At 45.6% G+C, this 7,680-nt stretch overlaps 1 long non-coding RNA gene across 1 annotated transcript; it reads left to right on the top strand.

Annotated features, from left to right (window-relative positions):
* The first annotated feature begins 450 nt into the window (after positions 1–450).
* LOC138923716 (uncharacterized) lies at positions 451–4,718 on the top strand. The gene is made up of 2 exons (XR_011437749.1): positions 451–697; positions 1,411–4,718. It is a non-coding gene; the product is annotated as an uncharacterized lncRNA (long non-coding RNA).
* Positions 4,719–7,680: the final 2,962 nt, after the last annotated feature.

Below are 7,680 nucleotides of genomic sequence, written 5' to 3' on the forward strand. Positions count from 1 at the left end.
AGCAGCAACGGGGCATGGTAGCAGGAAGATGTGGGCAAGCATGACGCAGGGAGCCCCTCCCAGCATGTGGCCACCTTCACTTGGTCGCACAGATCTGATTCAAATGCCAGCTCCATCACCTACTAGATATATGACCTTTGGGCAAATTGTTTAATCTCGTTAAAGCTCAGTTTCCCCATCTGTGAAGTGGGAATGATGACAGCAATCACTAGAGGGTGGTTGTGAGGATCCCATGAGCCAATGCATGTAAGCCCTTGTCACAGGGCCTGGACCACAGTGCAGTCTTGGAAATTCTTAATTATTAGCATTCTTCCCTTTTGCTACCCTAAACAGATTGCCAGACTAGATTAGTACCATCTCTCTGCACATTTGGAACACAGTTGACATCCTATGGCAGGATACTGGTAACTTCTGCCAAATGACCCTGCTGCTTCCATTTTCTAAACACAGCAAACCTGACCCTTCACGGTCAGCTTCAAGGATCAGGGGCTGGAGATCACGCAGCACAAACTCCACCCGGGCGTGTTCTCGTGCAAGAACCCGAGGAAACCCGACACTGCCCTATTGATCTCCTCTCTGGGAAGCTGGTGAATCGCGCATGTTCATTTTTCAACGCACTGTGTTCAGGACAGCTTCCTTCTTCTAGAAATTTGGGATGGAATCTCATAACTGATTGAGTCAAAGCACCAGGAGGAGGGTGAGTGTGCACGTACACGTGTGTGTGTGTGTGTGTGTGATCTTATTCTGGGTGGTTGCTGAGTTCTCATTTCTGGTTTTCATTTTATGGCACCTGCACGCAGCTCCAGCCCAGGCCGAGTAGGTCAGCCAATGTTTACGCCTGGTGTTGGCAGGTTAGCTTTGCCAGGAATTATGAGCACTGTTTTGAAATCTGTACTGATGGCACTAGATTGCAGCATGGCAATAATTACAGGACAACACAGAGTTTCACTGGGACAAAGGGTGGAGCAGCTCTTTGAGGTGAGATTACAGAGAGGCTCAAAACTGCCCCACCCTCTGTGTGATGGAGGGCAGAGGAGAGAAGGGCCCCCTGGGAGGAGTGGGGCACGCAGCTGTGAGCCCCAGCCTGTGGCAGTTCTACCCTCAAAAGCACAAGTAAACAAGTATAACACATGGGGTTGACTCCTCAGATGTTTGCAGAAGGTGCCAGATTATGAACCGCCGGTGGTCAGCGACTGTTCTCCCAGAAGCTGGCACGGGGCCTGTCTCAAAGTAGCTGCTCAGTAACTGCAAAATAGACTCCAGGATTGAGGGAATTTGATTAAAGCTTAGAACAGAAAGTAGCTGTCCCATCTTTGTGCAGTGCAGCTGGCTAAAATGAATACCAGATCTTATGCACATAAGGACATCTGACTGCCACTTTATTGGCTTCTGATCTCTGTTTCCTTTTAGGAATGCAAACTGCAGAGTCTCCCTGGATGTCATCTATATGAACACTCTTGCCAGCTTAGCACTATATTCCTGTTGGCATCGGTGTAGCATTTATGAACCTGCAAAATGCCTCTGATGATGATTCTTTGCTTCACTGGCTAAAAGCAAGGTCTGGGAGACTGGGGCATCTCCAGTTTCCACCGCAGGGTCCAGGTGGGAGCAGGGCAGGATCAGTGGATGTACAGTTGATGAGCCAGGAGAAAGCGAGGTCAATCTCTCTCCTGCCACCTGGGGTCCCGTCTCTCTTAAACCTGCTGAGTCAGACCGCCTGACACTTAAAGAAACAAGGAGAACAGAGGTTCCTTCTCTCTCCGGTGTTTTGCATCTGGTCTTCCAAATCATTTCAAGGCATCTTGTTCTTCCGAATAGCTGCTGACTACCGCAATCCATTTTAGGCAGACACAAGTCGTGTGAACCCAGCGTGCTGAGCTTGTGTCCCTGGCAAACTTCAAACTGGGTCTGATGCTGACTCCCTTATGCTCTTTACTGTGAACATCTCTTCTTTTTAGCATGAGAAGTTATCTTTGCTAGCTGAATCACACGATACTGCAAATATATTACTACCCATGGATAATTTCCTTCCAAGATTCCCCCAGCCTTCTGAGTTTAGAGCCAAAAAAGTTTTCGCTGTCTGGATAAACTGAATCTATGGGAGCAGGTTTGCCTTTTAGTTGCTGTCTTACAGACAATGGTAACTGATAGTCTTCCTTTCTCCTTCAGCAAATCGATCTCAGTTTTGGAAAGAACTGGCTGAAAAGCTGGTATTCCGACTTGGATCAAGAAGGTCAGCCTCATTGAAAAAAAAGGGCAGGTTTTCAATTTATTACCAAATCCTTTTTAGAGAAGGGCATAACAGCTGTCCTCATGGCTAGGTATCATAAGAGGAAATTAGAATTAAAAAATGTAGTGGTTTCTTGCTTAATGAAGACCGTCTTCTGGTTGCCTGTGTCCTGGAACCAGAGCCCTGGAAGAAGAGCATTTAAGGAGCAGTGGAAAGAACATGGAATTCGAAGCCAGATATGCTTGGTTTGCAATGCTGCTCTGCTGTTTCTATAGCAAAATCGAGAACCTCTCGGTGCTGTTTGATGGTCTAGCTGACAGTTAAGGCCCTGGCTCCCTGCCAATGCACCTGCGTTCACATCCTAGCTCTGTATTTTCTTTTTGAGCAGTTTTGGGCAAATTACTTAATACACCTTGGCCTCAATTACCTCAGTTGTAAAATGAGAATAATCGTTGTACCTATTTGTAAAGTTGTTCTGAGGATTAAATGACTGAATTTATGTAAAGCTTGCAGAATAATACCAGGGACCATGACAATCCACTCAGAAAAAAAAGTGGGGAAATGTAGCTGATGTTTTTACAAGTGAAGTTGTGAGGAAGATTAGAAAAGCTATCATTTATTATGTATTTATTTTTTTTTCCGAGGAAGATTAGCCCTGAGCTAACATCTGCTAATCCTCCTCTTCTTGCTGAGGAAGGCTGGCCCTGAGCTGACATGCATGCCCGGCTTTGTCTACTTTATATGTGGGATGCCTGCATGGTGTGCCAAGCGGTGCCATGTCCACACCCAGGATCCGAAGTGGCGAACCCCAGGCTGCCGAAGTGGAACGTGCAAACTTAACTGCTGCGCCACTGGGCCGGCCCCAAGCTACCATTTAAATATCTGGCTCCTACCAGATCCTCAGAATGCTTGCATCCCCCACTGACATTGATATACCTGGAACGTTTACTTATCATGAGCTCGTACAGAAGCTTTGAAAGAGGAAAAAGCAGGACGCAGATAATTTGAGGGAGGGTGTGTTAAAAGCACATGGCAGGTGAGGGTGTCCTTCCCCAGCCTTCGTCCCAGGAGGTCTCGGCCCTTCGTCCTCTCTGCCATCCCCTATGCCTCCTGACCTTGCAGCTCAGTGGAGGGGGCCCTTGTAGGATGCTGGACTGGATTCTCTCTCTTTGACGAACCTTTCTTTATAGGGCGGTTTTATCAAGAAAGTGGCCCCAGTCTGGACCCTGAGGCTCTGGCGTGGTGCACCTTCATGTGGAAGCACGGTGCATCCTCCAGAGCAAGGGTCAGCAAACTTCTTAAAGGGCCTCCCAGAAAGTAGTTTCCACTTTGCAGCCATATGGTCTCTGTGGCTGTTACTCAGCTCCACCATTATAGCTCCAAAGCACCACAGACAAGACCTAAAGGAATGGGAGTGCTTGTGTTCCGGTAAAGGTTTGTCCAAGGGCACTGAAATTCCATTTCATTTTCATGTGTCACAAAATAGTATTTTTCTCTTGATTTTTTTTTCTCAGCCATTTGAAAATAGGAACACCATTCTCAGCTCGCAGGCCACACAAAACAGGTGCGGGGCTGTGTTTGGCGGGTGGGCCGTAGTTTGCCAACCCCTGAAGATCCCTTTTCCAGGCTCAAAGATTTCCTCTTGAAAATGTCTAGTCATTGTTATTTATTTTTTATTCTAATTTGATGTCAGACTTAATGCCGGCCGTATAGCTCACCACCTTGTGCGTGGGCTTTCTTCTCTTTGAGTAGACGTGATTTTGATCGTAACATTTGTGTATCTATGAACTACGGTATGGATGGGCTCATGTAATAATGGACTTGGGCAGCTTTGAGCTTTTTATTCTCTTTTTATTTCAGTTTCTGAATCAGTGTCTGATGGGCACTCATTAATTTTTTTATTGTGATAAAATACACAAAAGGTGAGGATCACCATTGTAACCATTTTGAAGTGTACAACTCAGTGACATTAAGTACATTCACGATGTTGTGCAACCATCAGCACTCTCTGGTTCCAGCACTTTTTCATCACCCCATCCTTAACTTATTTTTCCATCCCTTTGGAGGTTGTCTATGCTACAGTGCGAGCTCTTAGAGGACAGGACCCCATCTTACAAGCAACAGTCAACGCTCCAGGAACACGGCGACAACTCTGCCTTCATCAAGTTAAGAGTCAAAGAGAGAAATTAAGACAGCTAGACTGGCTTTCAGGAAAAAAACAACAGTTACATTTATCTTCATATTTTTTCTTTCTTGATTTTTCTTTTATTCTACTGTAATTTTAAGCATGCAGTTATACACACCATGACTTGGTAGTTTCGTTTTTCAAGACTTATCCCCAAAATGAATTCTTTTCTCCTAAAATAACTATCACTTCAGTCTCTCTTTCTTGGTGAAGAGTGGGACCCCAACACTATAGCACAAGAACCAAACCAAAGGAGTCCAGTTGGCATAAAGAAGTAAAATAAACGTGTGTACATTTTCCTCATTTTGTTTTCATCCGCATAGATGTCTTTGACATATTGTTAAAGTAAAATAATAAATATTTAATAATTTAATGTTTAATAATCAACAATTAATGATATTTAATTAAATAATTAATATTCAAAGTAAAATAAATACTAAGTAAATAAATAAAGTAAAATAACAAATGGCCCATGGTAAAACACTACATCTATGTGAATCTTAACACTGCTGGATGAGCAGTAACCCTCTGTTTAAGACGAGGAAAGACCTAGCAGGTCCCTTTCACACTCTTCAGCTGTTTGTCTCAATATCTGGTTTCTCTAAACCAGGCATCCTCAGACTCATGCAGAAAATGGACTGTGGAGACACCCTATCCTTATTTTGGAGTCACAACCCCAGTGGCGTGCATGTAAAACTGAGTTCTAGCTCTGTCAGTGCAGCGCTTCAAGACAGCTTGGCATCAAAAATCCTTTTAGGTGGTTTTTCACCAATAGAAGCTTTCAACTGCCAATTTAAACTTGTCAGGGAGAAGGTGCTAGAAGGTCACGCTCCTGGCACGCCCAGTTGGCAATCTTCCGCCTAACCTCCCAGTTCCTGTTTCTTCGCATGAGGGAGAAGCATGCTTAACAAACCACGTGGCTTGGTGAATGGCGGGAGGGGTGAGCCTGAGATCGGCTCGTAGAGTACTTAAATCCCCAGGCACAGGCAGACGTGGGAGGAATCAATTTCCCCACAGACGTGGTAGTTTTCTCAGAACTGGGTTTACAGCACCTGTAATACATTATTTTTCCCCAAAATAAATATTGCTGCCTGAAGTTGTCTTCATAGCCACCATAACTCTTGTCAGTATTTTATATGTACAATATACATATATGTGTATATATTTATATATACATATATACTTGCATATACATACATATGTACATATATACACACGTATAATACATGTGTGTGAGTGTGTGTGTATATGTGTATATATACTCACACAGAAAGCCAAAAGACCAATGTGTGACCTCTAAGCTGGATTTGCGGGCTGCTAACCTCAACATTTCAGATCATCTTTTTTTTCTCCGGAAGGAGAAGGGATAACAGACAGTGCTTAGATTCTTGAGTTTAACTGAGGAATGTATTCTTCCCTGTGATCTATTCTGAGGCAGGAGTTTCACGACATCAGAGTGTGAATCCAGTTACCAAGTTGCCCCTCTTCTTCTCACCTGTCAGCACTGCTGCACACGATAGGAAGGAAATAGACTCTTAAATAAATAGACGAGAGGCTCTGATCTCTGCCACCAAGAATGTATTGGAAACCCAGAAAAGCAGTGAATGCGGGAGCTGAGCCCCGCCTGCCGGGGCCTGCTTGTGCCGCTGCGGCTATAATTGCCCTCCTGTGTACATTACAGCAGAGTCGCAGTCTGACAGGGACAGGCTGCAGAATTTGATCTGGGGAAGTTCTCGTAATTGGATTCTTAGACATGGGCCTGGATGGACCTTCACTTTGGCTGACTTGTCTGGACCATGTTACACCATCTACAAAATCCCAGGGTGTTTTTAGCAGGTGAAATGAAAGACTCAGTGTTGGAATGGCTTTCATGGGCATTCTCTGGGCTGTTTCACCCAGTACAGGCCTGACCACTGCAGTGCCCAGCAGATTCTTCTCCAGCGCAGACAGCAGGGAGCTCACTGCCTTCCTTCCCCACTAAGCCAGCACCCAGGGCTGGCCTCACGGGCAAGCGACTGACTGTACAGTTGCACAGGACCCACACTCAGAAGGGCCTCGCACTTGGTTTAATGCTCTGCTGTTGCTGTCTTGGAATTCTCAACTTTTGAGCAATGAGGCCCTGCATTTTCATTTTTCCTTGGCCCTCTCAAATTACGTAGTCAGTCCTGACAGCACACTTAAACTCCCCTTACCCACCAACCGCACACAGCACGTTGATGCAAATGGTCAGCAATTATCTAGAACCCTCTCCCTTGGATCCTGCCCTTGCTCTTGCTTCCTGCTGTGCTCCAGGCTCTAATCCACTTCCGACTCTGGGCTTTTCCACCTGATTCCGGTGCTGCTTTGACTAGAAGTCTTGACACTTAAAGGTTAAACCCTCAGAGGTTGCAGGCTGTGTTCACGTCTTGGTTTTTCCCACTTCTGACGACTTGGGGTAAACTCACTGTCCCCCCCTTGCCCCCCCCCACCCAGCTCGGGTCACAAACTCCTGATGTAGACAGGCCTCAGCCCTATGGGTTCAGTCAGCTGATTCTATTTATAGAGAGTTATTTTGGACTTTTGTTAAAAATTCTTTACATTGAGCCAAAAGTCTACTTCCCTGTGACTCCTACACATTACCAGGTAAATGTGATAGATTACAAGTTATTGAATCAGCAAGTCAATTAACCCAGAAATAAACCTATTGAAATTAAGCATGTCTGTTATAGCTGACAATATTAAACACTCTCGCCCCCAATTAAAACATCAGAATGATTCTTCCAGTCATTGTTCACACATCCCTCCACAACCAGCTCAGCCTCAGACTTGCAGGTCAGCATCCAACAGACCATCCCCAAACCCCCAGTGTCCCCACTCACCTGCCTCTTGGCTCTCCCTGGCTCCCATTCAGATGGACCTGCTTATGGCTCTTTATCAGACCCTCTTCTCTGACCCCCTTACTCCTCCCGTGCAGCCACCAGGCCCGGCATGTCATTTCATGGTGACAAAAGTCTTCCTAAAAATCATTCACTGGGTTCTGTTTTGTACCCATCACACTGCTAGCATCCCCTGTGTGCCATGCCCTGAATTCTCCCCAGCCCTGGCACAGCAGTGTTCATTTTGACCAATGCTCTGGGTATGCATCCTGCAGCTACGGTTCCCCCAGACAGGACTGCAGCCACCTCCAACAATTCTCTTCTTTCCTGGACCATCCCTCATGATCTTCCTAGACTTGCTCGTGGTAACTCTCACACTCCTTTGTAGCACAGCCTTTCGATGGCACACA

This window comes from Equus caballus, chromosome 1 (assembly GCF_041296265.1).
Source record: "Equus caballus isolate H_3958 breed thoroughbred chromosome 1, TB-T2T, whole genome shotgun sequence".
Lineage (NCBI taxonomy): Eukaryota > Metazoa > Chordata > Mammalia > Perissodactyla > Equidae > Equus > Equus caballus.